General features: G+C 49.1%; 1 long non-coding RNA gene across 1 annotated transcript; it reads left to right on the forward strand.

Moving 5' to 3' along the window:
• The first annotated feature begins 542 nt into the window (after positions 1-542).
• LOC127034337 (uncharacterized) lies at positions 543-21,668 on the forward strand. Its single transcript, XR_007769354.1, has 3 exons — positions 543-612; positions 20,490-20,602; positions 21,040-21,668. It is a non-coding gene; the product is annotated as an uncharacterized LOC127034337 (long non-coding RNA).
• Positions 21,669-27,940: the final 6,272 nt, after the last annotated feature.

The raw sequence follows: 27,940 nt of genomic DNA on the forward strand, positions 1-27,940 counted from the left end.
ATAGCCCGAATGTAAATGCAGTGGTTCCGTTTTGCTTGCTGCAAACCCGTGTGTGATTTGAAACAAGCATGGGAATATTAAAACGTTATGTTTGAAAGCAGCAACTGTTGCCTTTATGTCCAATTTTGTTTTATATGCTCCCCATGGAGACACAATCAACCACATTACTGGTAACCCAATCCCTGGCAGTGGTTTGCTCCAGTGTTATTAGAAGTGTGGTCCAGCCTGTGCTCATAGTGCTATGCCCCTTTCAGTCCAGTTAGCACAATGTGTGGAATTTCACTTGAGAGCCTAAATTAGATATGTAAGTATGATAAATAAAGTGTAGGGGGGGAGCTCCCTTTTAGGGACACCCAGCCAGTGAATTAGCTATAAAGTCCCTCTTGGTGGCTGCTTGCTTTACCTGTAAAGGGTTAAAAAGTCCCCAGGTAGAGAAAAGGGAGTGGGCACCTGACCAAAAGAGCCAATGAGAAGGCCAGAACTTCTTTAAATGGGAAAAAAGCTTTCTCTTTTTTGTCTTTCCATTGTTCTCTCTGGGCTGGCAGCTTTAAGCCAGGTGCGATCATAAATCATCAGATCATGCCTAGAACTACTTATCTGAACTCCAAATGTGTAAGTAGATCAGAATGTTTAGCTAGACGCGATCAAATTTATTTCTGTTTATTTTGTAAGGTTTGTGGATCTCCTCTGTGCTAACCCCAGATGCTTTTGTTTGCTTGTAACCTTTAAGTAGAATACCCAAGAAAACTATTTTGGGTGCTTAATTTTTGGAATTGCTCTTTTAAAATCTAGCAATATCCTAAATTCCAAATGTATTTTCTTTCTTTTTTATTTTTAATAAAATTTACCTTTTTTAAGAACAGGATTGGATTTTTGGTGTCCTAAGAGGTTTGTGCATATGCTGTTTGATTAGCTGGTGGCAACAGCTAATTTTCTTTGTTTTCTTTCTCTGCTGTTCCCTGGAGAGGTTGGGGCGAATGAAAGGGCTTGAGGGTACCCCACAGGGAGGAATTCCCAAGTGTTTCTTCCTGGATCCAAGGGTTTTTTTTTTTGCATTTGGGTGGTGGCAGCATTTACCAAGCCAAGGTCACAGAAGAGCTGTAACCTTGGGAGTTTAATAGAAGTCTGGAGTGACAAGTATTAATTTTTAGAATCCTTGCGGACCCCCACCTTCTGTACTCAGTGACAGAGTTGGGATTCAGACTTGACAGTAAATAAGAGACATAATGCATGACAAACTTCACACACAGGGCATATCCCTTCTCAGCTCCCACAAGTTACTATGGTGAGGCTCAAACTTTTTGTAATATTCCCAGCTTTTTTTCTTTTCTCACACACAAAATAGAAGAGTCTTTCATTTTTATGGCATTTTTGCTGTTTGGAGGTTTTTCTTTGAATAGGGCTCAACATTTTTGATCTTTGGCGTTCAGAGGTGTGTATATCATCAAAAATGTCATGCTGCCTATAAGACCTCATTCATTTCCAGTATTATGGAAAGAAAGCTATTCTTTGCACTTCTTATACCACAGTTAATCCACAAATGTATTTTCATGCTTATAACTCCTTGGAAAGGTTTTTTTTAAAAAAATAAAAAGTTTTAGTAGTTTCTAAATAGGTCTGTGATCTAGCTTTCATTTAAGAACCATGATGATTTATTCAGCTTATTCAGTGTTGAAAAACATCAACATATAGCACAATGGCTATAACACAACATATAGCACAATGGCTCCTAGGAGCTCCTGTTCTGTAATAATAGAAAACAATTAACAATAACAAAAGTAGCATCTAGAACAAATACCTTTGACACCCCTCTACTACTTCTGTCCTGTTATCTGAAAGCAAAGCACACAGATAAGAATATTCAAATAGCTTTCTGGTTTTCACATTGCTGGGAAGATACCATGTTGCTTGTTTTTCCACTCTTCTAAGTATATATTATGGGGCTTGTCAACACAAACATTTAGCTCGTGGCAAACTGGGGTGCGAATCTACCCTGTCCTGGCCTGCCATGGTCTAAGTGTCTAAGTGTTGCACACTAACTGTTTATTGGTGCACGTTAGTCTACTCCCGCTTCAAAGCAGAGTAGATCAAAGTGCAATAACAAACTGTCAGTGCACGTCAGCAGGGTCCACATGGATACAGTGTGTGACAGGCTAGTGCAGGATAAATTCATTCCCTAGCCTGCTGGGATCTAAAGGTTCATGTAGACAAGCCCATAATGTAAAAAGACAGTAACTGGAGCTCCATGTTTGAGGAGCGTGGTGCATTAGGTTTTTTCCCACTCAAGACTTGTATTCAGATTCCAAGTAAGTCACACATTCATGTGAATGTGGTGGCCATATCCTAATTCCCATTTACGTACATCACAAAACCATCCATTAGTCATCAACATCCAACTTAAACTAATCTATAGGCTGCTTTAGCCTACAATAATAATTCTTTCCTTGAGGATTTTCAGGGTCCATCACCACTGTGCTCCTCTCATCACATCCTGTCCCCTGGACTCTCAACCACCCACAGCAATAAGCCCTGCAGTCACCTTTCCTCTAACTTCCTTTCCATCCTGGACACTCTAGATGTCTCACAGTCAATCAACTCGCCTATCCACTCCAGGGTCACACACTCAACCTACCCCTCTCAATCTCCTCCTAGCCTTGCCATCATTGTCTCTAAAGTGGCTATTAACCAACACTCCCTTGTCACATCTGCACCTCTTTTCTTAGCCTAATGCCCCCCCCATCTGTCTCATTTTTACTATAGCTCCCTAGAACACCTTAGACCTCTCACTTTTCAATCTAGTTGGCATGGGCCCGCAAACCCAAACCAGAATTTGTCATCTCTTGCACCTGTTTAACAGCTCTCAGTGATGCTGGAACATTTCTGTGTCATGGAAGTAGACGTCCTGTGGAACATCCATTCAAATCAATAAATCTCCAAGGTATATCAGGTATGGTGAACACCCATAGCTAAGGGCAATTGCCTACCTCGCTAGAACAACTGTCCACAAAAATGCAGAAAATTTGCGAGGACATTTAATTTTTGATCCTAACCGTCTAATACTTCAGTTATGCTATGGAGTAGAAGTTTTCTCTCTGAGCTGTTATTTCACTGTCTGGCTTCCTTCTCAACAAGAGGGCAATGGCTCGGTTTAAATTGTAACGGTCAAATTCACCAACAGAAGAGGACCATTTTTTCAGAAAGAAAACTTAAATTCCGTAGATTTCTGGAAAAAAAAAATCACCTCAGTACTGTGGGCTCCATAGCCCCAATTCTGTGCTGTGGCTGAGCTGAGAGTGACCCAGCTCCGGGGAAGAGGCAAATGTGGCTCTCTGCGGACCATCCACAGCAGATGAAACAGTAGAGAAGCCTCTGAAGTGGAGATATGAGGTTCTCCCTGCTTTTCTAGCTGCCAACAGACACTGCTTGATAGCTCTAGCCATTGCCTCCAGCGCCCTTTGAGAAGACAGGAATGTAAAGCAGAGGCTAGAGCTGATGCTGTCTCCCCTCTGGACAAGCAGCAGCTTCTGCACTCCTTCCCTGGCATAGCACAATGGCAGATCTATGCTGAGCCAATGACAGCTGGCAAGTGGGCAACAAGGCTGCAGAGATCCCTTTGCCTTACAGAAAAGTTATATGGAATTCAGAAGGATAAAATCCTTGGAGTCTTAGAGTAATTTCATGTGGTTCTACAGCAGTTACTCAAAACACCACTAAAACTGAATAGAGTGATGTTGGGATATAGGTTTGTAAAAACATCTTACAGAGTTCTAGAGAAGGGATGTAGCTCTGCATTCACTTCCACCAGATGGTTCCAAAAGCCCACAGAAAGTTATCGTTTTCTATCATATCTGATAAGGCCTTGCCATAATGGCTCCCTTTGACCAAAATAAGAGCCTTGGTCAGTGGTCATCTGAAGAAGTCAGTTAACTCAGGTGCTCTTTCCATTTTCAGTGTTTTACCAGGGTTTCCACAAGTTGCTATGATGGATTTTCTTGGTAACAGGAAAACAGGCAGGCTGATGCTTCCCCACTCAGTTTCTCCATCTGCTTCCTCTCAGCTTTGGCCTCTGCCAATAATCAAGGTCTTTTCAGAAAAAAGACACTCATGTTTAAGAATTAAGCAGCGAATCCAACAAAATTGTCCCCCTCCAAGCATTTACCCTGTAGCTCATGTCAAGGGAAATGATAACAAACTGCACCATCTCACCAGTATTACTCTGGCTTACACAGGGTTTCCAGAGTTTCCTCCCTAACTTCCAAAAATCTTGAAAAGTTAGCAGATCTGATTGCTCAGGCTTTCATTCATAGTTTTATGGATTTTACAGCCAGAAGAAAATGTGATTATCTAGACTGACTTCTTGTGTAATATAGGCTGTAGAACACCATCTAGTAATTCCTGCATCCAACCCCCATAACTTGTGGTTCCAAATCACAGATTGATTTGTGGACTCACTTCAGACAAGACAAACTAGCTCACTGGAGTGAAAGCAGGCACCAAACAACCAAGGGCATCCCAAATGACACTATAACAAACATGCCAACTGTTAAGATAATGCCGCTGAGATCAGTGCTGGGTCCCAGGCTATATCTTTACATTCCTTATATAAAAAATTGGCTAGTGACACTGAAAGTTACACGTTCATGCCTGCTGTTGTACATCACGGGTTGTAGAAAAACTGCAACCCGTGATGAACACTACAGTCATACAGAACTACAGTGATTTAATTGAAAGGGCTGCTAAATGGCAACTGTAGCATGAACACAACTACTGACCCCAGAGCAATGAACTAGAAAGAATAAAACTTTGTTAAGAGAATTTCCAGTCAGAGAAGTTATTTTGGAGTTATTACTTTGCTGAAGACTTTCACTGTTGCTTGGAATAAAAGCAAATGGGACTGTAGACTGGATTGTAGTAAAAGCCTATTGTGACAGACCCAGGCCAGTGGGGTACAGGAGTCTGGTAGAGGGCAAATATACTGGTCCTATTGGCATCCAGTGGGGGTGGGCAGGCGAAGTCCGCCCACTTCTAAAGGGCCTCCCCCCAGCCTAAGGGGAGGACCCACAGGTCTGGGACACCAAATAATTACGGGGGACAACTAATGAAAAAAAACAGGATCGGGAGTGAGGTCATAGGGCTAAACGAAGGGAACCCGATGGGGACACCGAGCAGAGAACCCCGGACAACGCCCACTGCTCCTCGAAGGCGTCAAGGGAGCCAGTGGACGCCGCCCAGAGGAACTCTGCCCGGATGCGTGAGCAGACGGAGGAACGGAAATAGGCCCTACAGTCGCAGGAAATCACGTCGGCCAACCTCCTCTCCCTGGTGTTGTAGATGGTCAGTTTGGCCAGGGCCAAGAGGAGGTTGAGAAGGAGATCCCGCGACTTCGTGGGGCCACGGATGGGGAGCGTGTAGATAAAAAGGTGAGGGGAAAAGTGCAACCAAAAACGCAGGAAAATATTCAGGAGGAGCCAGAACAGGGGCTGCAACCTGGCGCACTCCAAATAAACGTGCGCCAAGGTCTCCTTCTCACCACAGAAAGGGCAGGTGCTAGGGACAGATGTGAACTGCGCCAAGTACACGCCCGTGCTCACGGCTCCGTGAAGGAGCCGCCAACTGATATCCCCGGCGGGCCTCGGGACCAGGGCAGAGTACAAGCTGGCCCACCGGGGCTCCTCACCCTCGAGAGGCGGCAGGAGGTCCCGCCATTTGGTATCGGGGTGGGACGCGAGGGTGAGGTAGTGAAGGGTATGGAGCACGAGCGAGTACAGATGTTTCCGTGGCACGGTCTGGAACAAAACCGGCTGCAGATCATGCAGCCGGCTGGCAGTGAAAGGGTGAGGGGGCCGATTGGGTCCACGGGGCAGGGGCCCGATAAAAATGTCCACGGGGCCTGGGGTGGAGGGTGGGCAGGGCGTGCCCTCTCGCAGGACCCGGTCGAGGTAAGCCCGAGCAGCGGGCAGTAAAGCGGCCTTCACCTCCTGAAGTACGCGTTGGGGAGTACGAGGTCTGGAGAGCCCCATGCGCTGAGCGAGCGTCAGGGGATCCAGCCAGTCTCCCCGGTCGTAGTCCAGGAGGTCTCCGACCCTGGTGACTCCCGCCGAGACCAACCTCTGGCACACCGTGGGGGACTCCGCCACCTGCACACGAAGCTGGGGATTGTGTAGCAGGGGCTCCGCGAGGTCAACCCCCACGGTGGCCGCCACGGACCTGGTCGTTGAAAAGAGCTTCCAGGTCCGGAGGAGGTCTTGGTAGAAGACCGGCAGCCCGGAGAGGTCTCGCGGAAGACCTCTCGGATGGAGGTAAAAGAGCTGCCGGTCGTATCGGAGCCCTCGGAAGCGGCGGAGGAAGGCGTGCGCCAATACGCTCCACGCCGGACTACCCGCACCAAACAGGAGCCTCTGCAGGGCCTGGAGGCGGAAGACATGGACCTGAGCGCGTAAGCACTTCAGGCCCTGCCCCCCCTCCTCCAGGGGCAGGTGGAGGACCCCTGCAGAGACCCAGTGCGTCCCCGGCCAAAAGAACTCCAGAATCACCGTCCGGAGGTTGGCCAGGAAACCCGGGGCCGGGACCAGGGTGTTGAGTCGGTACCAGAGCATGGACAGGACCAGTTGATTAAGCACCAGTGCCCTCCCCCGAAGGGAGAGGCACCGGAGTAGTCCTGTCCATTTCCGGAGCCGCTCCGTCACCCTGCCCTGCAAATCCTGCCAGTTCTCCGGCGGAGACGGATGCGTGGCAGAAAGGTAAACACCGAGATAGAGCAGCGGACCCGTGCTCCGCCGGATGGCCTGAAGCGCAGGTGGGAGTGAGCTCGCCTGCCACCCGTCCCCGACCACCAGGCCAGAGCTCTTGACCCAGTTGATCCGGGCGGAGGAGGCCGCCGAGTACACAGCCTGGCAAGCCTCCACCCGCGCCAAGTCGCCCGGGTCCTGGACCACGAGGAGCACATCGTCAGCGTATGCCGACAGGACCAGCCGCAGCCCCAGCTCCTGAAGCACCAACCCCGTCAACCTCTTGCGGAGGAGACAGAGGAAGGGCTCGATCGCCAGAGCGTACAGCTGGCCCGAGAGGGGGCACCCCTGCCGCACTCCCCGCCCGAAGCTGACCGGCTCGGTCAGGGTCCAGTTGAGCCTGACCAGACACTCCGCAGAAGCGTACAGCACCTGCAGAAAACCCACAAACAGGGGTCCGAAGCCGAACGCTCGCAGAGTGCCCAGGAGATACCCGTGATCCATCCGGTCAAACGCTTTCTCCTGATCCAGGGACAGGAGGGCGAACGACAGACCATCCCTACACCCCAATTCCAGAAGGTCCCGGACCAGATACAAGTTATCAAAGATGGTGCGGCCTGGGACGGTGTAGGTCTGGTCTGGATGGACCACGTCCGCCAGCACGGACCCTAGCCGCATCGAGATGGCCTTCGCAACAATTTTGTAGTCCGTGCTGAGGAGCGAGACGGGACGCCAATTCCGTAAGTCGCGGAGGTCCCCCCTCTTCGGCAATAAGGCCAGCACGGCTCTCCTGCACGAGAGAGGGAGGACCCCGCTATGCAAAGCCTCGGCCCAGACGGTGACCAGGTCTGGGCCGAGGACGTCCCAGAACACGCGGTAGAACTCCACGGTCAGCCCGTCCAAGCCCGGAGATTTATTGGTGGGCATGTGACGGAGGGCCTCCGAGAACTCGGCCAGAGTGAGAGGCAGCTCTAGCCGGTCCCGGTCGCCCGTGCTGACCGTCGGGAGCCCGTCCCAGAGCACTCTGCAAGCGTTAGGATCGGTCGGATCCGGGGAGAAAAGAGTGGCGTAGAAGGCCCTGGCCCTCTGGCACATCTCCGCCGGATCCGTGAGGGGGGTGCCGTCCTCCGCCAGGAGGCAGGTGACGTGCTTCTTGGCCCCCCTCCTTTTCTCCAGGGCATAGAAGAAGCGGGAGCCGCGATCCATCTCCCGAAGGAGGTGGATGCGGGATCGAACAAAAGCACCCCGGGCCCGATGGTCTTCGAGGGCCCGGAGCTCCTCCCGCTTCTCCCGGCACGCTCCGCAGAGGGATGGATCCTCGGGGTTGATGGCCAGACGCCTCTCCAGCTCCAAGACCTCCCGCTCCAACTGCCCTATCGCCGCATCCCTCTGTCGGCTGGCACCCCGAGTGTAGTCACGGCAGAAGAGCCGGGTGCGCACCTTCCCCAGATCCCACCACCGCCGCGCCGAGGAAAAGGCGCGCCTCTGCCCTCGCCAGGCCAGCCAGAACTCCCGGAAGGACGCCACGAATCCCGCATCCTCCAGCAAACTATTATTAAAGTGCCAATAGGCCGGCCCCGGCCTCTCCGCGCAGAGAGAGGCTGTCACGGTGGCAAGGTGGTGATCCGAAAAGGGGGCCGGCCGAACGCTGGAGGAGTGGGCCCGTGAAAGGTGGAAACGTGACAGGTAAATACGGTCCAGCCGGGAGTGGCACGACCGATGGGCCTCCACCCGGACGAAGGTGAACGTCGAGACGTCGTCTGGGTGGTGGTCGCGCCAGACGTCCACCAGGGAGTGGCGGTCGACAATCTCCCGGAGGACGTCCGCAGCTGCCGGGCACTGCTCGGTCCCTGAGCGGTCCCGTTCCTCGAGGGTGGTGTTAAAATCCCCTCCCAGGACCAGGCACTCACGAGGGTCCAGGGAGCCGAGGAAGGCGGATGCCTGCTGATAAAAACGTAGCCTCTCCGGGGCCGATGTCGAGGCGTAAACGTTGACGAGATTAACCACAAGCCCCTCCATGCGGACCCGGAGGTGCAGCAGGCGACCCGGCACAGCCTCGGCGACCCCTAGCACCTCGGACCGTAGGTCGGAGGAGAACAGGGTCGCCACTCCAGCCGCGCAGACAGAGAAGTGGCTAAAGTAGGCCTCGTCCCCCCACTCCAGCCGCCAGCTAGCTTCAGCGGCCGGATCCGTATGGGTCTCCTGCAGGAAAACCACAGAGTACCCCCCCTCCCGGAGGAAGGAGAGCACCTGGCTCCTGCGGAGACCCATCCTACAGCCTCGGGTGTTTAAGGTGGCAAGGATGATCGGCGCCATGAGGAGGGCTGGGGGGGATCCTCGCTGGCAGACACGCCCACGGCCTCCGGCAGGCCGCGCAGCAATCCGTGACCAACCCCGAAGGTGAGTAAGGAGTCACGGAAGACACGGACCCGCCGGTAGGCCACGGCGGCCTGCTTCCCGGTCCTCTTACCCTCCCCCATGAGGGCCCTCGCGGCCCGGAGGACCTGATGGAAATCCCCCCACCGCTGGAGCGCAAGATGGACTTTGTTCCGGGAGCCACGGACGTCCTCAAGGAACTCCCGCAGCTCCTCCCTCAGCGCATGGGGAGGTGGGGTCACTGATCGATGACTGGCCCCCAGTGGGGCCCCCGTCACAGCCCCGTGGCCCACCAAGGCGGGTAGGCAGGGGGCAGATCCCCAACGTGGCAGCAGATGAACCGACGCCACACGACCCGCCCCACTCCCAGATTCAAGAAGGGGCGGTGGAAGGAGAACAGCAGCCCCTGGGGGGTCGGGACAGGAAAGAACTAGTGAACCCGCTCCCTGGGAGGTATCGCCAGGGGCGGCACTGGCATCACAGGAAGTGGGGGGGACAAGGACAGAGCCAACAGCAGCAGGGCGGGGATCAGGGAGAGAATCCGGGAAGGAGGTAGAGGCAGGATCCGGAGCCTCCATAGGTGAGACGCCAGAAGGTGGCTCCTCCTGGCCAGGCTCAAGGATCTGGGAAGTGGGCAGGGGACCCCTAACGATGCCGGGCTCAGCCACTGTGGCACGTGCGGCAGCCTCGGCATCCAGAGAGAGATGGTGGGCAATGGGGTCCCCGCTGTGGAAGGAGGGCGGGTTCTCCACACCCAAGAGGGACACCCCCTGGGAAGCGGGTCTCGGCAGCGGGGCACTGGCCATCGCCCCAAGGGCCTTGGCAGCCGCCAACAGAGTGCCACCCGCAGCCGAGTCGAGGGAAGATTCCAGGGGACCCTCAGAGGTGGGAGCAGAAACAGCGGGTAGGGGAAGGGAACCCGGGGACAGGGGGGATGTAGTGAGGTTGCCCAGATCGAGGCCCGCCGGCAGAGGGTCGTCCTCCCCCTGCGTGACCGGGCTCAAACCCAGGGCCTCGATTTCTGCGTAGATGGGAGGGAGATCACAGTCCACCACCCCAGGGCCCTCCCCGCCAGCACCCGAGGTGATACCCACCGCGGCGCTCTCAGAGGCGCCAAGTGGGAAGGGGGCGAGAGAGGCTCCCTCGGGGGTATGCACGGGAAGGGACCCCGGAGGAGGGGTGGTGTCACCTTCCGGTGCTGCCACGGCATCCCCAGCCGGCACCACAAACTGGGAGTCATCAGGGGACAAGGCGGAAGACTCAACATCGGCGCCCCCCTTCCTGCTCTTCCGGGGGGCCTCCGAATCCGAAGGATGTAAAGAAACGCAAGCCTTCCGCTTGCCCCGCTTCCCCTGCACTAAGGACCAGCCCTCCATGGCATCATCCGGGGGCTGGCTAACAGGGGTCGGCTCGGGGGGCAAGGGCAATGGCTCAGGGTCTCGAGGAGGCAGTGGTGGGACAGCAGAAACGGGAAGGATTCTCTCTGGGACAAGCCCTCTCCCACGGCCGGCAGTAGCCCCGCCACACCCTCCTCCACAGAGGTGGACCGAGAAGGAGGAGGAGGGGCAGCTTCGGGTGCCGGGCAGCTAGAGGGACCGGCGATGACAGGGCCGGCGCCTTGCCGGGGCTCGGGGGTCCCGGACGCTCCTCCGTGCTGGGCCAAGGGACAGTCCCTCCGGACGTGCCCCATCGCCCGGCAGAGGTAGCACCGGGCCTCCCCCGTTGAGTAATGCACCCGGTAGTGGGCTCCCTGGTAAGGGACCAGAAAGGACCCCTCGAGCGCCTCTCCGCCACGCGCCGCCGGCGGCAGTTGAAGCTGCACTTGCCGGCGGAACGAGAGAACATGACGGAGGGCGGGGTCCTTGCAGCCCAAGGGGAGAGGGCTGATGACAGAGATGGGGCGTCCCAGGGCAGAAAGGGCGGGCAGCAGGGCGGCATTGGGCAGGAAGGGAGGGACGGAGGTCAAGATCAAGCGGACCCCCAGGTCTTCTAACGGCTCCAGGGGGACGAACACGCCCCCCACCGCCAGGCCCGTCTCTACCGCCTCCTGGGCGGCAGCCTCCGATGCCAGGAAGAAGACCACCTTCCCGTACATTTTGGAGGCCGCCACGATGGCCGTGGGCCCCACTACCCTGGCCAACGCCCGCACGTAAGTCTCCACGTGGGGCGAGGCGGGCACCAGGAGGCAATGGACGCCGTGCTTCCTGGTCAAAGTGGGAAAGGGGCCCCGGCCGCTGTAGATGTTGGCGGAAGCGGCGGGCGGAGGAGCAGCCGCAGGCGGGGGGGCCGCCGCCACCTGGGCGTACGCCCTGGGGGCCGGGGGAGGGACACCTGCAGAGCTGGTGGAGGGAACAGCGGGGAGGGACGCCGCAGCCGGTAGCGGGGCTGCGGCAGCGGGGACAGTCTCCGCCACGGAGGGCCTGGCCTTTCTAGCGGGGCCCTTACCCTTCTTCCCACCCCGACCCTTCCCACCGGCTGGGGGGGCTCCCCCCGAATCAGAAGGGGCGAGAGATGTGGCAGCAACGGAGGTCTCCCCAGTACTCGCCGCCGCCGGTGCCCCAGCAGGGGCGGTGGTAGGTGGATCGGCAGCGGCGTTCGAGGTAGCGGCTTGGGCAGTGGACACGGGGGCAGGTGGAGGAGGGGCAGTGGGAGCATCGCAAGGGGTTTCCCCCGCCGCATCCCCCGCCATAACGAGAGCGGGGAGGGGAACAAACAGTGAGGGGAGGGGAAGGAGAGGAGGCGGCCACCCCTCCCCGCTAGGCTGCAGGCAGGGGAGGAGGGCGCCAGAAGGGGAAGGCTAAAGGGGAGTAGGGAGCAACCAAGGACTAAGGGTGGGATTGTTGCAGGGCACCAACGCAGAGGGGGGTTCCGGCTCCTCCAGTTGCACTAGGGGAGCGGGGGGGCAACGGCGGAGGGGGGAGTGCAGTGAACAAGGGGAAACCAAATGGGGAAGGGCACAAGCGCCTGAGAGGGGGCGTGGGCGCATGGGGGGGGACCAATCAGGGCTGGGGAAGCACAGGGTGGGGGGAAAGGGCGAGCTGAGATTGGGGTAGAGGGACCACGGAGACAGCGACAGGGCCAGGGCAGAACTATCAGGCAGCAGAGGGAAATAGGTGGGGTGGATAAATGTGGCAAAGGGGAGGGAGTCAGTCCAGTATGAGGGGGGGAGGTGGTGCACCCACAGGCACTTGTGCCAAAAAGTCAATGGTTGGCTGCTGCTGCTGCAGGCCCAAATGGTGGAAGTGGGCGTGCTGAGCCAGGCGAGCAGCTCAGACCCAGAGGCAGGAGTCCAAAGCAGAAGGAAAACAGCCGGCGGGGGTGGTGGAGGGGGCAACGATGGTGGTGGGGGCGAAGGGGGACATGGATGGACTGGGGGCAGGCTCCACGCCACACCCCCAGTGCCCCAGCAGACACAGTCCAAACCCCCACCACAAGAGCACAGTTTGAAAAAGACTCAGTCCAGAAAAGCCCCCTCCACAGTGGTCTTCACGTGGTCTCCCAGCAGCAGGTGGTCCTCTTCTACTCCCCCTCCTCCTCCAGGCACCAACAGCTCCCCAGCAACAGCCACAGTAGGCCCAGCAGCTCCAGGTGGTGGTGGTCCGGCGTCCAGGCAGGAGGGACCCTGCTCAGAGGGTGGTGTCCTCAGCAACAAGAGCTGAGGTCCCTCATTCCCCTCCTCTCTGGGAAGCAGGCCAGCAGCCCCCCCCCCAAGGGGCTGTAGGTGGAATAACAGCAGTAACTGAGGTGGGGGGGAACCACTAGCCAGCCAGCAAACAGACAGCAGAGAGAGGGGTAGGTGGTGGTGTCTAGCCCAGCCAGGGAAGCAGCAAGAGCAAGAACAGCAGCAGAAACAGCAGCAGCGAGGGCCCAGCGCCCAGCAGGAACAGCAGCAGCAGGAGCAGCAGCCCTCTCCCTCCTTCCTCTACAGCAGAGTGGTAGAAGGAAGAGTCAGTACTGGCCCCAGGAGAAGCAGGCTTCTGCTCCCTGAGGGACCAGAGCAGGGGCTGCACTAGAGTAATCAGGAACCTGCTCGAACCAATTAAGGTAGACAGACTGATTAGAACACCTGCAGCCAATCAAGGCAGGCTGATCAGTGCACCTGGGTTTAAAAAGGAGCTCACTCCAGTCAGGCAAGAGGGAGCCAGAGGAGAAGAAGTGTGTGTGAGGCGCTGGGAGCAAGAGGCACGAGGAGCTGAGAGTGAGAGGGTGTGCTGCTGGAGGACTGAGGAGTACAAGTGTTATCAGACACCAGGAGGAAGGTCTTGTGGTGAGGCTAAAGAAGGTGTTTGGAGGAGGCCATGGGGAAGTAGCCCAGGGAGTTGTAGCTGTCATGCAGCTGTTACAGGAGGCACTATAGACAGCTGCAATCCACAGGGCCCTGGGCTGGAACCCGGAGTAGAGGGTGGGCCCGGGTTCCCCCCAAACCTCCCAACTCCTGATCAGACACAGGAGAAGTTGACCCAGACTGTTGGGAAGATCACTGAGGTGAGCAAATCTGCCAATAAGCGCAGGACCCACCAAGGTAGAGGAGGAACTATGTCACAGTGTGTAAACTAGACCCTTTGTGCTAGAAATAGCATGCATGGCAGCAAGGGATTAAAGCAGGTTGGCGTATAACTACTGCACATCTACATTGTATACGAATGTTTGGATTTCCATTCCTCCTAAAGAGTGTAAGCCAAGATTTACAAAAGTGACTAATGATTTTGGTTGCCCCAATTTTTGGGTGCCCACTTTGAGACACATTAAAGGTGCTTGTCAGAGGATAGCCACTTTCTGAAATTTTAGCCCCTTTCAAGTATCTAAAGGTAGGGCCCCCCAAAAAAAACTGAAAAAAGGGAGGAACCCAAATGCTACCTTAATGACAAATATCTAAAAATATCCATGGACTAGAAATAAGCCAAGTGGCTATAATTTAATTAAACTATCAGCTTAAACGGTACGAGTGCAGCTTTTAGACTTTGTGGAAAATATGAGCACAGATAATTGCATTAGCTGAGAATAATGAGCCAAATAGCAATGTAAGACTAGAAAGACAGAATGTCCAGTGTAATCCAAACTGCCAAATCCTGGGATTATGTCACTTTGCTTGTCCTGTCACGGATGGCTGACGTATTCAAACCATAAATGTTTATTTTAAAATGGGCATCCAAAGACACTCCTTAGATCATTTGTTGCTGTTTAATATGGTTGTGTCTGTTCCCTTAATACTCACTGATATTAGTCAAACCAGCATTTTATATTCCTTGAACGAAAGCCATTTGCAAGAGAAGAAAGAGTGCAAAAACTGGACTTTTTATTAACAAAATCTAGGTGATTTTATGTACACTTCAGGACTATTCAAGGACAAAGAGACCTGGCACATCTTACCTACTCTCAGCATGTTTTTTTTTCCCCACTGACATTGTGTATATTAGAAGATTGCTCAAAATTAAAAGATCTCTTGTGAGAAAGCAAGCTCTGCCTCTGAAATGACTGAAAGATTGGGCCCCAAGTGGGCTCATTGAGAGTTAGATTGTAAGGGTACAATATGTTCTGAGTAACGCATAACATGTAGCTGTGCTGCCCCTGGAACAGACCAGAGAATGAATTGTGGCTGTCCGATAAGCACAATACCCTCATTGTTCCCACCTTCACTCCAATGTGGGGAGTAACATACTACAGTCTATATCAGTACCCAATTACTGTTTCCTCCTTACTGGTTCAGCAATGCTGGCTGCGTGTTGCAGGGATAGGTGGAGCCAGGGCGCTTTCCATTCCCAATCCCAACCTGTTCACACCTGTGTGGATGGAGGGTGAGGGGTAGCAGCTCCATAAGTCCTGCTCTCCCCCTGCTCTTGGCAGATGTGAGTAGACTATATAGGGGAGAACAGGGGCATCTTTATGTTCCCTTACTTCCCTATTCACTTGTGTGTAGAGACAATCTTGTCTTCAGTTTTAGTGGTGGTGAAGAAAGGTATGTTTTAAGCAGTGGGATGATATGAGAGAGCACTGGAGAGATACTGTAGATCATCTGTTTATTAGAACTGTCCTTTGTGAAATAGGAAAAGACATTTTTTTTAAAAAGTAGTGATATATGAAAACTATTTTTCAAATATATTGAAGGAGTGCCCCATCAATCCTGAAAGAGGATCATAAAAAAAGCAGATGGAGGAGAATCCCATTGTTGTATGAGGAAATCCTACACAAGAAAATAGAAGGGGACTTACAGTCTGGTAAGTCAAGTGAAAAAAGTGTAATTAGACAGGCCAAAAAGGACTTCGAAGAGCAACTAACAAAATACACAAAAACTAACAGCAATCAATTTTTTTAAGTACATCAGAAGCAGGAAGCCTGCCAAACAATCATGGGGGCACTGGACCATCGAGGTGCTAAAGGAGCACTCAAGGAAGATAAGACCGCTGCGGAGAAGCTAAATGAATTCTTTGCACTGGTCTTCATTGCAGAGGATGTGCAGAAGATTCCCACATCTGAGCCATTTGTTTTTTAGGTGAGAAATCTGAGCAGGGCCCCCCCGCGGCTTGCCGCCCCAAGCACACGCTTGGTGTGCTGGGGCCTGGAACTGCCCCTAAATCTGAGGAACTGTCCCAGATTGAGATATTAGTAGAGGAGGTTTTGGAACAATTTGATAAATTAAACAGTAATAAGTCACCAGGACCAGAAGGTATCACCCAAGAATTCTGAAGGAACTCAAATGTGAAATTGCAGAACTACTAATTGTGGTATGTAACTTACATTAAATCAGTCTCTTTACCAGATGACTGGCAGATAGCTAATGTGACAATGATTTTTTTTTAAAAGGCTCCAGAGGTGATCCTGGCTGTTATAGGCTGGTAAGTCTGACTTTGGTACCAGGCAAACTAATTGAAACTATATAATAAGAATAGAATTATCAGACACACCAATGAACACTATGTGTTGAGGAAAAGTCAACATGGCTTTTCTAAAGGGAATTAGAATTATTTGAGGGTGTCAAACAAACCTGTGGACAAGGGTGATCATTAATTGGTTATAATAGGAAACAAAGGGCAGGAATAAACAGTCAATTTTCAGAAAGGAGAGAGGTAAATAGCAGGGTCGCCTAAGAATCTGTACTGGGGACCAGTGCTGTTCAACATATTCATAAATGATCTGAAAATAGGGGTAAACAGTGAGGTGTCAGAGTTTGCAGACAATAAAAGTTACTCAAGATAGTTAAATCCAAAGCACACTGCAAAGAGTAACGAAGGGATCTCACAAAACTGGGTGACTGGGCAAAAAAATGGCAGATGAAATTCAATAGTGATAAATGCAAAGTAATGCACATTGGAAAACATAATCCCAACTATACATACAAAATGATGGGGTTTAAATTAGCTGTCACCGCTCAAGAAAGAGATCTTGAAGTCATCGTGGATATTTTCCTGAAAACATCTGCTCTGTGTAGAGCAGCAATCAAAAAAGCTAACAGAATATTAAAGACTATTAGGAAAGGAATAGATAATAATATAGAAAATATCATAATGCCACTGTATAAATTCATGGTATCCCCACACCTTGAATACTGCGCACAGTTCTGAATACTCCATCTCAAAAACAGATATATTAGAATTGGAAAAAGTAGAGAGAAGGGCAACAAAAAGGATTAGAGGTATGAAATAGTTTACATATGCGGAGAGATTAAAACGATGGGGACTCTGTTCAGCTTGGAAGAGAGACAAGTGGCGGGGATATGAGGGGTCTATAAAATCATGAAAAAGTGAAAGGAGAAAGTGAAATTATTTACCCTTTAGCATAACACACGAAGCAGGGGTCACCCAATAAAATGAATAGGCAGCAAGTTTAAAACAAACATAAGGAAGTACTTCTGCACACAATGCACAGTCAACCTGTGGAACTCATTGCCGAAGGATGTTGTGAAGGCTAAAAGTGTAACTGTGTTGGAAAAATTAGATGAGTTCATGGGTCCATCAATGGCTATTACCGAGGATGGTCAGGGATGCAATTTTATGCTCTGGGTGTCCCTGAACCCTGACTGCTAGAAGCAAGGAGTGTATGACAGGGGATGAATCACTTGATAATTGCCCTGTTCTGTTCATTCTCTCTGTACCACCTGGCACTGGCCTCTGTCAGTGGACAGGATACTGGGCTAGCTGGACCATTGGTCTGACCCAGTATGACCGTTCTTATTTTCTTAAATTAAAATATGTATTTTTCAGCTGTTTTTAAAAGACATTCTGTGGTGCAGGTCTCTGTTAAATGTAGCTGTATGGCTCTAATGGGAGAAAACTCTCCATATGTGAAAGGGAACAAATTTGTTATTTTTCAAACACCAGTGGGCCAGTTTATATGGCCGTTATTCACACCAGGAATCTGCACTATGGGATTTATTTCTAATAGAAAAACAAGGCTTACTACAACCAGAACTCAGGTTAATACAACTTGCTTAGGCTGGGTCCAAACTAAACAAAGACAAGGCTTCTATTAGAGAGAAGGCAGCTCAGAGAAGCTCTCCTGCCTGCTCTCCTCCTTCCCCATTGCCCTTTTATTTCCCTCACACCCCGCTGGGGAACTGGCTGTAGGCTGCCAGTTAGGTCATTAATAGCATTCCCCTGCAGGAACTCCTGCTGCTCGTTTTGGGTATCCACTGGACTTCAATAGCCAAAGCCCCCGCAGGCTACTCCTCTCAGAAATCACAATGATAAGAAAAACATAATGTTAAAAATAATCCAGGCATTAGATTATGAGTTGCTGTGGAAGAAAACATGCTCCCACTTCTCTCCACCTAGCTACTTTCTTGGCTGTCTATTTGTAGGTGGAGAAATCAATGTATTTATTTTTCCTCCTGTAGCTTATATGATAAAACATTCCTGAAACAAGAGTCTGAATATAAGAGTTGCCCAGCGGTTTTACCATGTGATCCAAAACTCATTAAAGTCAATGGAAAGACCTACACTGACTACAAAACCCAACAAAATCCTCACCTTTGAATCAGGCCCTTACTGTGGCCAAACTAGTGACCCTTTCTAATTTCTATCTCTAGTGAGTGCTCAAATGCAGAACTTGAGATGAAACTTCCTTTTTCTTAGAAAAGCTGCGTTGCACTCTAATTGTTTTCCCTGATGGCAGAAATATGATTTACTACCTTCTCTTCATTTCAAGGGGGAACACACAAGCAGTAGTCATTATCTGGGAAGAGAAAGGGGCTGGCTTCCTTCCATAGGTTTCGGAGAGTTTTGTTTTGTTTTTTCATTACCAGTGCGGAGTCTTCCCACATGCTTTTGATTTTAATTTTAAAAGGTTAAAAATACTTAGAACCTAAACAAAACATTTTTTCAATCCATTTTTAAAAATGTATTTATTTACTTTTTTCATTTGTTGAAACTTCTGAAAAATGTCATTTTCAGTTTGGATGGAATTGATTTGGGTTTTTTTGTTTATTTGTTTTAATTTCCAGTGAACCAAAAAATCAGTTACTCTCCCAGTTCTACATAAGACCGCTATTGTTCAATGCCTTGAGCTTTTTTCAGGTCTTAAGATTTTCAAACGTGTAAAGTTAAATGAGGTCAACTGGCCACTTGAAGTTACAGAGGTTCTTGTATCAGAAGGGTAGCCGTGTTAGTCTGGATCTGTAAAAGCAGCAAAGAATCCTGTGGCACTTTATAGACTAACAGATGTTTTGGAGCATGAGCTTTCGTGGGTGAATACCCACTTCGTCAGATGCATGTAGTGGAAATTTCCAGGGGCAGGAATATATATGCAGGCAAGCTGGAGATAATGAGGTTAGTTCAATCAGGGAAGATGAGGCCCTGTTCTAGCAGTTGAGGTGTGAAAACCAAGGGAGGAGAAACTGGTTTTGTAGTTGGCAAGCCATTCACAGTCTTTGTTTAATCCTGAGCTGATGGTGTCAAATTTGCAGATGCACTGAAGCTCAGCAGTTTCTCTTTGAAGTCTGGTCCTGAAATTTTTTTGCTGCAGAATGGCCACCTTAAGGTCTGCTATAGTGTGGCCAGGGAAGTTGAAGTGTTCTCCTACAGGTTTTTGTATATTGCCATTCCTAATATCTGATTTGTGTCCATTTATCCTTTTCCGTAGAGACTGTCCAGTTTGACCAATGTACATAGTAGAGAGGCATTGTTGGCATATGATGGCGTATATTACATTAGTGGACATGCAGGTGAATGAACCAATGATGGTGTGGCTGATCTCGTTAGGTCCTGTGATAGTGTCACTGGTGTAGATATGTGGGCAGAGTTGGCATCGAGGTTTGTTGCATGGATTGGTTCCTGAGCTAGAGACACTATGGTGTGGTGTGCAGTTACTGGTGAGAATATGTTTCAGGTTGGCAGGTTGTCTGTGAGCGAGGACTGGCCTGCCACCCAAGGCCTGTGAAAGTGAGGGATTATTGTCCAGGATGGGTTGTAGATTCCTGATGAAGCGTTGGAGGGGTTTTAGCTGGGGACTGTATGTGATGGCCAGTGGAGTCCTGCTGGTTTCTTTCTTGAGTTTGTCTTGCAGTAGGAGGCTTCTGCATACACGTCTGGCTCTGTTGATCTGTTTCCTTATTTCCTCGTGCAGGTATTGTACTTTTGAGAATGCTTGGAGACACCATCACAGGACCTAACCAGATCAGCCACACCATCACCAGTTCATTCACCTGCAAGTCCACCAATTTAATATATGCCATCATATGCCAGCAATGCCCCTCTGCTATGTACATCGGCCAAACTGGACAGTCGCTACGGAAAAGGATAAATGGACACAAATCAGATATTAGGAATGGCAATATACGAAAACCTGTAGGAGAATACTTCAACCTCCCTGGCCACACTATAGCAGATCTTAAGGTGGCCATACTGCAGCAAAAAAACTTCAGGACCAGACTTCAAAGAGAAACTGCTGAGCTTCAGTTCATCTGCAAATTTGACACCATCAGCTCAGGATTAAACAAAGGCTGTGAATGGCTTGCCAACTACAAAACCAGTTTCTCCTCCCTTGGTTTTCAACCTCAACTGCTAGAACAGGGCCTCATCCTCCCTGACTGAACTAACCTCGTTATCTCCAGCTTGCTTCTTGCTTGCATATATATATATATATATATATATATATATATATATATATATATATACACACCTGCCCCTGGAAATTTCCACTATATGCATCCGACGAAGTGGGAATTCACCCATGAAAACTCATGCTCCAAAACGTCTGTTAGTCTATAAGGTGCCACAGGATTCTTTGCTGCTTTTAGAGGTTCTTGTGAGCATTTCATGTTGCATAGATTCAAAAGACAATTGTGGCTGCAAGGGTTATAAAAGTACCAAGCATTTATTTGTTGGAGCGTATTGCATTGTTCAATCCATTACAGGACATGCATCACAGCTGCACAATTTATTTATTTTGCAGCTCAGTCTGCACTGATCAACCGGCATTATAAATGAGAATTCCAGGCAAAAAGAGGTCTAGTTTGGCATGTATCCTGACAAGGTGATGCTACCTTTCTGGGCCTGCCCATCTTGGTAAGTGTTTCCCTTCCATTCCAGCAATAGTTCAGGGGCCACTATCTTGGCTAGTAGCAATGTTGCATATCTCCCCAGTTGTCTTTTTGCCTTTCTGAACAGGACCCTTATCTGTCTCAGAGTAATATCCTTCAGTGCAGGGATGGCCTTCAGGGGTGCAATCAATACCTGCCCCTTGGGAAAGCCTCTCACGCCCTCACTCCCATCTCCCTAAAATATTGTATAAGGGTAATTTTAAGGGTATTATTTTACCATGGTGCAGGTAGCCCCACTTAAAGGGAAATAACTCAAAATACCTAACTATCTCCAAGTGCACCTGAGGCTGAAAAGAGTGCAAGGGAATGGAGTTCCAAAATAGAATATATTTGGAGAGAAGTAACATTCTAGCATTGTTGGCATGGTGGCTAATATTGCTACGGGTTCCCCTGTTCTCCTAGCACCTGGTGTGGCATGGCCAACACAGTCAGGAAGGTTATCAGTAGCCAAGTGTCTGGCCAACCTTCCAGAGGAGAGAGGGCAAGGGAGGACATGTTTGCTCACCTCATGAATGGGTCCCACCAGAAGGCAAAAATCCCAAAGGAATGGAGAGAAGCATTCATCCTGCAAGACAAGAGAGAGAGGGGGACAAAGAGCCTGCCAAGAAGCTGTTAAAGGAGCACATGGATCAACTGGACACAGAAAGGGACTTGCAGGGAAAGATGTTGGACATGATGCAAATGCAGACAAGTTTCCTGGAGAACATGGTTGCACTGTGCTCATGTGTAACACTCCAACATAGTCCTCTCCTGCAGCTTGCTGAGAACACAGGCCATTGAGAGCCTTCTTTCAGTCACACAGCTGCAGGACACAGACCGTTCCCGTGCCATCCCACCCCCTAAGACAAGGTGGACAACTGCCATCCCACCTATGGATCTTTTGTGCACAAACATGTTAGCTCTGCACTGTGGCTATTTCTGCACCATTTTAGTCAGTTTTGAATTTGCACTGTCTTGATAGGTGTCACAGCAATTTTTTTTATTATTTATAATTGCACTCAGTTGAAAACTGTCATTAAGATAAGATTCATCTCTCCCCAATACCACCTGTTCTTAATAAAATCAATTCATTACATTGTAATCATTTCATTCATTTACATTCCTTTCATTCATCACATTGCATAGATTTGCGTCCCCTACATCCTGCTCTCAAAATACAAACACAATGCTTCTGGCCATTGGAACATTTGATAGAGGCCTCCTCTCCACCTCTGCCTCCCACTTCTCAGTGAGGCTCCCTCCATTGCTGTAAGAGCGGTTGTGTAACCCAAGCACCTGTGACACAAACCAGAGCTCTCTAAGAAGCCTCCATATTTGTCATGAGACACTGCCACCTTCCTTTCTGTCTTCCAAATCCACACTCCCCAGTTACTCTGCAGCCACTCTACGGACAGTTAAACAGTTCCTTTCTCCAAGTGTCCAGTAAAGGGGCCCTTGAGCAAGGGAAGACTGAGATAAGTTGGATCTGCCAGAGTAACAACTAGAACCACAACCCATTAACGTCTCTAGTGGGTTTTGAGAAGCTAAAGCTACATTTTTCATTGCATAAAAAAGGGGTGAGTTTCTAAAGAGCCTGACATCGTGGCCCTTTCTAGGCCACACCACAGGAATGTCAGTGAAGCTGCCATGGAGGTAAACCAGGCCTTGCATGAACATGAAGAAATGACACTTTCTGTTGATGAATACCAAGGCCTGGGGGTGATGGAGGGCAAATAATAGGCTTGTGGATCCCATCCATGGTCCCTATATAATCCCAAGAATTCAATGCTATCAATAACTTTTTGTTTTATGACCTGAGGCAACAACATTTTCTCAACAGCAGCACCCACCTCCATGAAAACAGCCCCAACAGCTGATTTACCAGCATGAAACCGATTAGCTACTGAGCATTAGCAATAAGGGTGAGCGGCTTCCAGATGGCAATTAAAGCACACTTCTCCACGCTGCAAGAGGAAAGGACTTTCCAGCTGGTGCTCCAGCTCCAGAGTGAGCTCTGTGCAGATTTCCAAGAAAGTAGCCACTCACATCCTGAAGTTCTGCAAACATTGCTGGTCATCCCAGGTCTGCAGCACTAACCTGTCAGCGCTCCATCGAAGCTGCTTCATTAAAATGTCATGCAGGAGTAACTGTGTCCTCTGCCAGCGGTATCCATGTGGTCTCTTGGTGGTTATGGCAATAGCGATTTCCCATGTTCTCCGAAGCCACTCAGCTACATGACTGCCACTACATCTGGTGCCTCCTGTTCATATTAACAATGGTCAGAATCCCTACTGCTCAGCAGTGTTTTCCGCAGGCTGCCTGACAGCAGCTTGGAAATTTATTTGCCAATGAAATAATGTGAAAATGACTGGCTAGTGAAAAACCAGACCAGTGTTGGGATATTGTGGAAGGACCCATGGGAGTTTGACCCCAAACCCCAGAATTCCATTACGTTCCAATAAGTATCCTACAATCCACTGAAATAAATAACCCATCAGGCCTTGCACTTAGTGACAGTATATTGCACTCTGGGATACCTGTCCAAAATGCTGTGCATTTATTTTGAAAAGGCGCAGTGCTATGTGGATACCATGATTCACAAGGGAAGTAAGCCATTTTAAACAAAGCAGCATGGATATATTTGTTTGGTTTAGTTACAGCTGTATAATTACAAAAAAAAAAACCCAATCTTTCCCAGAGGAGAATTCTGCAGCACACTCTGAGAGCGCCTAGACACTGGATTAGTTTGACCTCCCCTGGAAGCTGGCTGTATTGTACAGGGTCTCATTTGAATAAACATTCCATGATCATAAGTAATTTTTGGTGTATACATAATCTTCAGAACAAAAACACTGTGTCAGCATGTGGGTACAGAAAACCAGAAACAATATGTCCGCAACAAGACTGTAGGCCTGTTGAGGAAAGAGCCATTTTTCTTTCTGGAGCCTTCCAGCAGAAAGCTGCCTGTTCCAAATATTGCAGCTGGCTTTATGTGTAATTATCATCATGTATTTCAGGCGACATTCTTTTTTGCTATTTTTGGTGTGCATACTTTCTTAGCCAACATATCTACTGCAGTGGACCTATGACTATGCAACGATGTGCATTTGCACAGGGAAGTTTTAAAAACATGCAGGCAGTTTTAGAAATTTGCGTGCTGCATAGCACTGTAAACAAACCTGCAGGGCCGTAATGTATTGAGTCTGCTGCTGGTGTCCAGTCCTGCCTTCTTTGGTATATGCAACATCTTACTGGAATTGTGATAGCACTGATTTACAGCATAAGCATAATAAATAGCAGCTGTTTTAAGTCAGAGCATATCAGTATCTCTTCTGATGTAGCAAGACCCTTGCTAAACTGATTCCTGATGCAAAAACTAATTCCTAAACACTTTGTCCATCATTCTTAGAGAAGACTCTTTCCAGATATCCCAGACACTACTTGAAAATGTCTGATGCTTCTTTTGTCAAGATCTTCTGTTTTCAACTGTAGATTTGTACTCCAAACAAATATTTGGCAAGTCTGCAGATGTTGCCAACGGGATTCCAGCTTCTTTGGAAAGTAATGAAATTTATGGGCATTGGTGGTATTGGGGTGGACAGATTCAGCATTGTAAAAACCAGACCTTGTGGTTTTAGTGACGCACAGATTATAATCACAAACAGCAGTGGCTGCATTCCAGTAGCCATGACGGGGGTAAAAGCAATGGTGAAGATTTGTAACACTAATTATTTATGGAAGCATGCTGTCCACCTGCCCAAAGCTGTCATCGTGAAATTGCTTTTAAAGAGAGTCACAATAGTAGTTGCCCTACAAATGTTCATTCAGCTATGTTTACACAGATGAATGGTGACATCAAAAATACTAGTTGTCAGGCAGTGTTCCTACTCAAATGTAACAGATCTGGAGCTGATATAGCTGTGAGTTTGGAACCGCTTTGTGTTTCAGTACAGCTATTGTGTTCCCGTGTTTAGGGCTCAACTGAGTCATTAAGCTCAACCTAGAGCAGGGGTTGGCAACCTCTGGCAGGCGACTCGCTAGAGTAAGCACCCTGGCGGGCTGGGCCAGTTTGTTTATCTGCCATGATGGCAGGTTCGGCCGATCACGTGGTTCGCCGTCCCAGGCCATTGGGGGCAGCAGGAAGCGACACTGGTGAGGGATGTGCTGGCCACGGCTTCCCACCTCCCCCATTGGCCTGGGATGGCGAACCATGGCCAGTGGGAGCCATGATAGGCTGGACCTGCCGATGTGGCAAATAAACAACTGGCCCGGCCTGCCAAGGTAAGCTGCCCACTCCTGACCTAGAGTAAAGACTGACATACAGCTGTCGTGCCCCAGAAAGAACCCAGGAGAGAACTGTGCCTCAGACAGGTACAATTCTTCACTGCTTCCCACTTGTTTTGAGGAAGAAAGTAGCTTCACAGTTGTTCAAGTGCAATTTATTTTGCCCTGTGAGCAGAGGGTGGAGCCAAGGCTCCTCCTATGTCCCACCTGTCTCCGCCCATTGACTATCAGCAGGGCGTATCAGGTAATCAGCCCATTATCTCCCCCAAACCCTAGCTCCTAGAGCTGCAATCTAAGCTGTCCTTATTCAACTGAGCAAAGGAACAAGTCTGAGCCCCTTCCCACTCCAACACTGATGATTAAGGGCAAGGAACAATGTAGCCCTTAATTATTTCAAATCCAAAAATTTTCACTAGCTTCTGGGTAAGGTACTTACTGAGTCACCAGATGGTCAAGTGGACATTTATGTTTTCTTCATAGATTCATAGACTCTAGGACTGGAAGGGACCTCGAAAGGTCATTGAGTCCAGTCCCCTGCCCTCATGGCAGGACCAAATACTGTCTAGACCATCCCTGATAGACATTTATCTAACCTACTCTTAAATATCTCCAGAGATGGAGATTCCACAACCTCCCTAGGCAATTTATTCCAGTGTTTAACGACCCTGACAGTTAGGAACTTTTTCCTAATGTCCAACCTAAATCTCCCTTGCTGCAGTTTAAGCCCATTGCTTCTTGTTCTATCATTAGAGGCTAAGGTGAACAAGTTTTCTCCCTCCTCCTGATGACACCCTCTTAGATACCTGAAAACTGCTATCATGTCCCCTCTCAGTCTTCTCTTTTCCAAACTAAATAAACACAATTCTTTCAGCCTTCCTTCATAGGTCATGTTCTCAAGACCTTTAATCATTCTTGTTGCTCTTCTCTGGACCCTCTCCAATTTCTCCACATCTTTCTTGAAATGTGGTGCCCAGAACTGGACACAATACTCCAGTTGAGGCCTAACCAGCGCAGAGTAGAGCGGAAGAATGACTACTCGTGTCCTGTTTACAACACACCTGTTAATGCATCCCAGAATCACGTTTCCTTTTTTTGCAACAGTATCACACTGTTGACTCATATTTAGCTTGTGGTCCACTATGGCCCCTAGATCTCTCTCTGCCATACTCCTTCCTAGACAGTTTCTTCCTATTCTGTATATGTGAAACTGATTGTTCCTTCCTAAGTGGAGCACTTTGCATTTGTCTTTATTGAACTTCATCCGGTTTACCTCAGACCATTTCTCCAATTTGTCCAGATCATTTTGAATTTTGACCCAGTCCTCCAAAGCAGTTGCAATCCCTCCCAGTTTGGTATCATCTGAAAACTTAATAAGCGTACTTTCTATGCCAATATCTAAGTCGTTGATGAAGATATTGAACAGAGCTGGTCCCAAAACAAACCCCTGCGGAACGCCACTTGTTATACCTTTCCAGCAGGATTGGGAGCCATTAATAACTACTCTCTGAGTACAGTTATCCAGCCAGTTATGCACCCACCTTATAGTAGCCCCATCTAAATTGTGTTTGCCTAGTTTATTGATAAGGATATCATGCGAGACTGTATCAAATGCCTTACTAAAGACTAGGTATACCACATCCACTGCTTCTCCCTTATCCACAAGACTTGTTATCCTATCAAAGAAAGCTATCAGATTGGTTTGACACAATTTGTTCTTTACAAATCCATGCTGGCTATTCCCTATCACCTTACCCTCTTCCAAGTGTTTGCAGATGTTTTCTTTAATTACTTGCTCCATTATCTTCCCTGGCACAGAAGTTAAACTAACTGGTCTGTAGTTTCCTGGGTTGTTTTTATTTCCCTTTTTTTAGATGGGCACTATATTTGCCCTTTTCCAGTCTTCTGGAATCCCTCCCGTCTCCCATGACTTTCCAAAGATAATAGCTAGAGGCTCAGGTACCTCCTCTATTAACTCCTTTAGTATTCAAGGATGCATTTCATCAGGCCCTGGTGACTTGCAGGCATCTAATTTTTCTAAGTGATTTTTAACTTGCTCTTTTTTAATTTTATCTTCTAAACCTACCCCCTTCCCATAAGCATTCACTATGTTAGACATTCCTTCAGACTTCTCAGTGAAGACCGAAATAAAGAAGTCATTAAGCATCTCTGCCATTTCCAAGTTTCCTATTACTGTTTCTCCCTCCTCACTGAGCAGTGGGCCTACCCTGTCCTTGGTCTTCCTCTTGTTTCTAATGTATTGATAAAAAGTCTTCTTGTTTCCCTTTATTCCCATAGCTAGTTTGAGATCATTTTGTGCCTTTGCCTTTCTAATCTTGCCCCTGCATTCCTGTGTTATTTTCCTCTATTCATCCTTTGTAATCTGACCTAGTTTCCATTTTTTATATGACTCCTTTTTATTTTGTAGGTCATGCAAGATCTCGTGGTTTTACCCTAAAGTATCATCACATATATACATGCAAGCAGAGGCAGTGCTAGCCCATTGGGGGCCTTATGCAGGAATATTTTTACCTCCACCACCAACACATAATAAAAAGCCAATAAGGGGCCTCCATGAGTGGCTCGGGGTCCTAAACAATTGCTTAGTCTGCTTATGCCTAGCAGGCATGTCTGTTCCTTATGCTGTATACTTAGAAATGTGTGGCAAATAGTTTGTTTATATTCGATTCTCTATAATTGTAATAGGGGACCCAATCTATTCCTCCCTCTCCAATGAAGTACTGTAGGCTAATCTGGGTACATATAAATACATGCCTGTTTATCTGTCTGTCTTATGTATGGTTGCCCACACAGTGGGTGGGAGTTGTGGAGGGGCTCAGGATGGGTAGAGTGGAGAGGGTTATAGGAAGTCTAAAATGTATTTTAAACAATACAGTACATATAAAGTGGACACACTACATAGCCTTGCAGTGATTTGTGCTCCTAAGGACATGTTTTAACCTGAGAAACACGGCTTGAGTCTCTGCTAGGTACACAATACTGAACTACAGTTGTAGTGGGTGTGCACTTGGATCTACCTTAT

Source organism: Gopherus flavomarginatus, chromosome 1 (genome assembly GCF_025201925.1).
Source record: "Gopherus flavomarginatus isolate rGopFla2 chromosome 1, rGopFla2.mat.asm, whole genome shotgun sequence".
Classification (NCBI taxonomy): domain Eukaryota; kingdom Metazoa; phylum Chordata; order Testudines; family Testudinidae; genus Gopherus; species Gopherus flavomarginatus.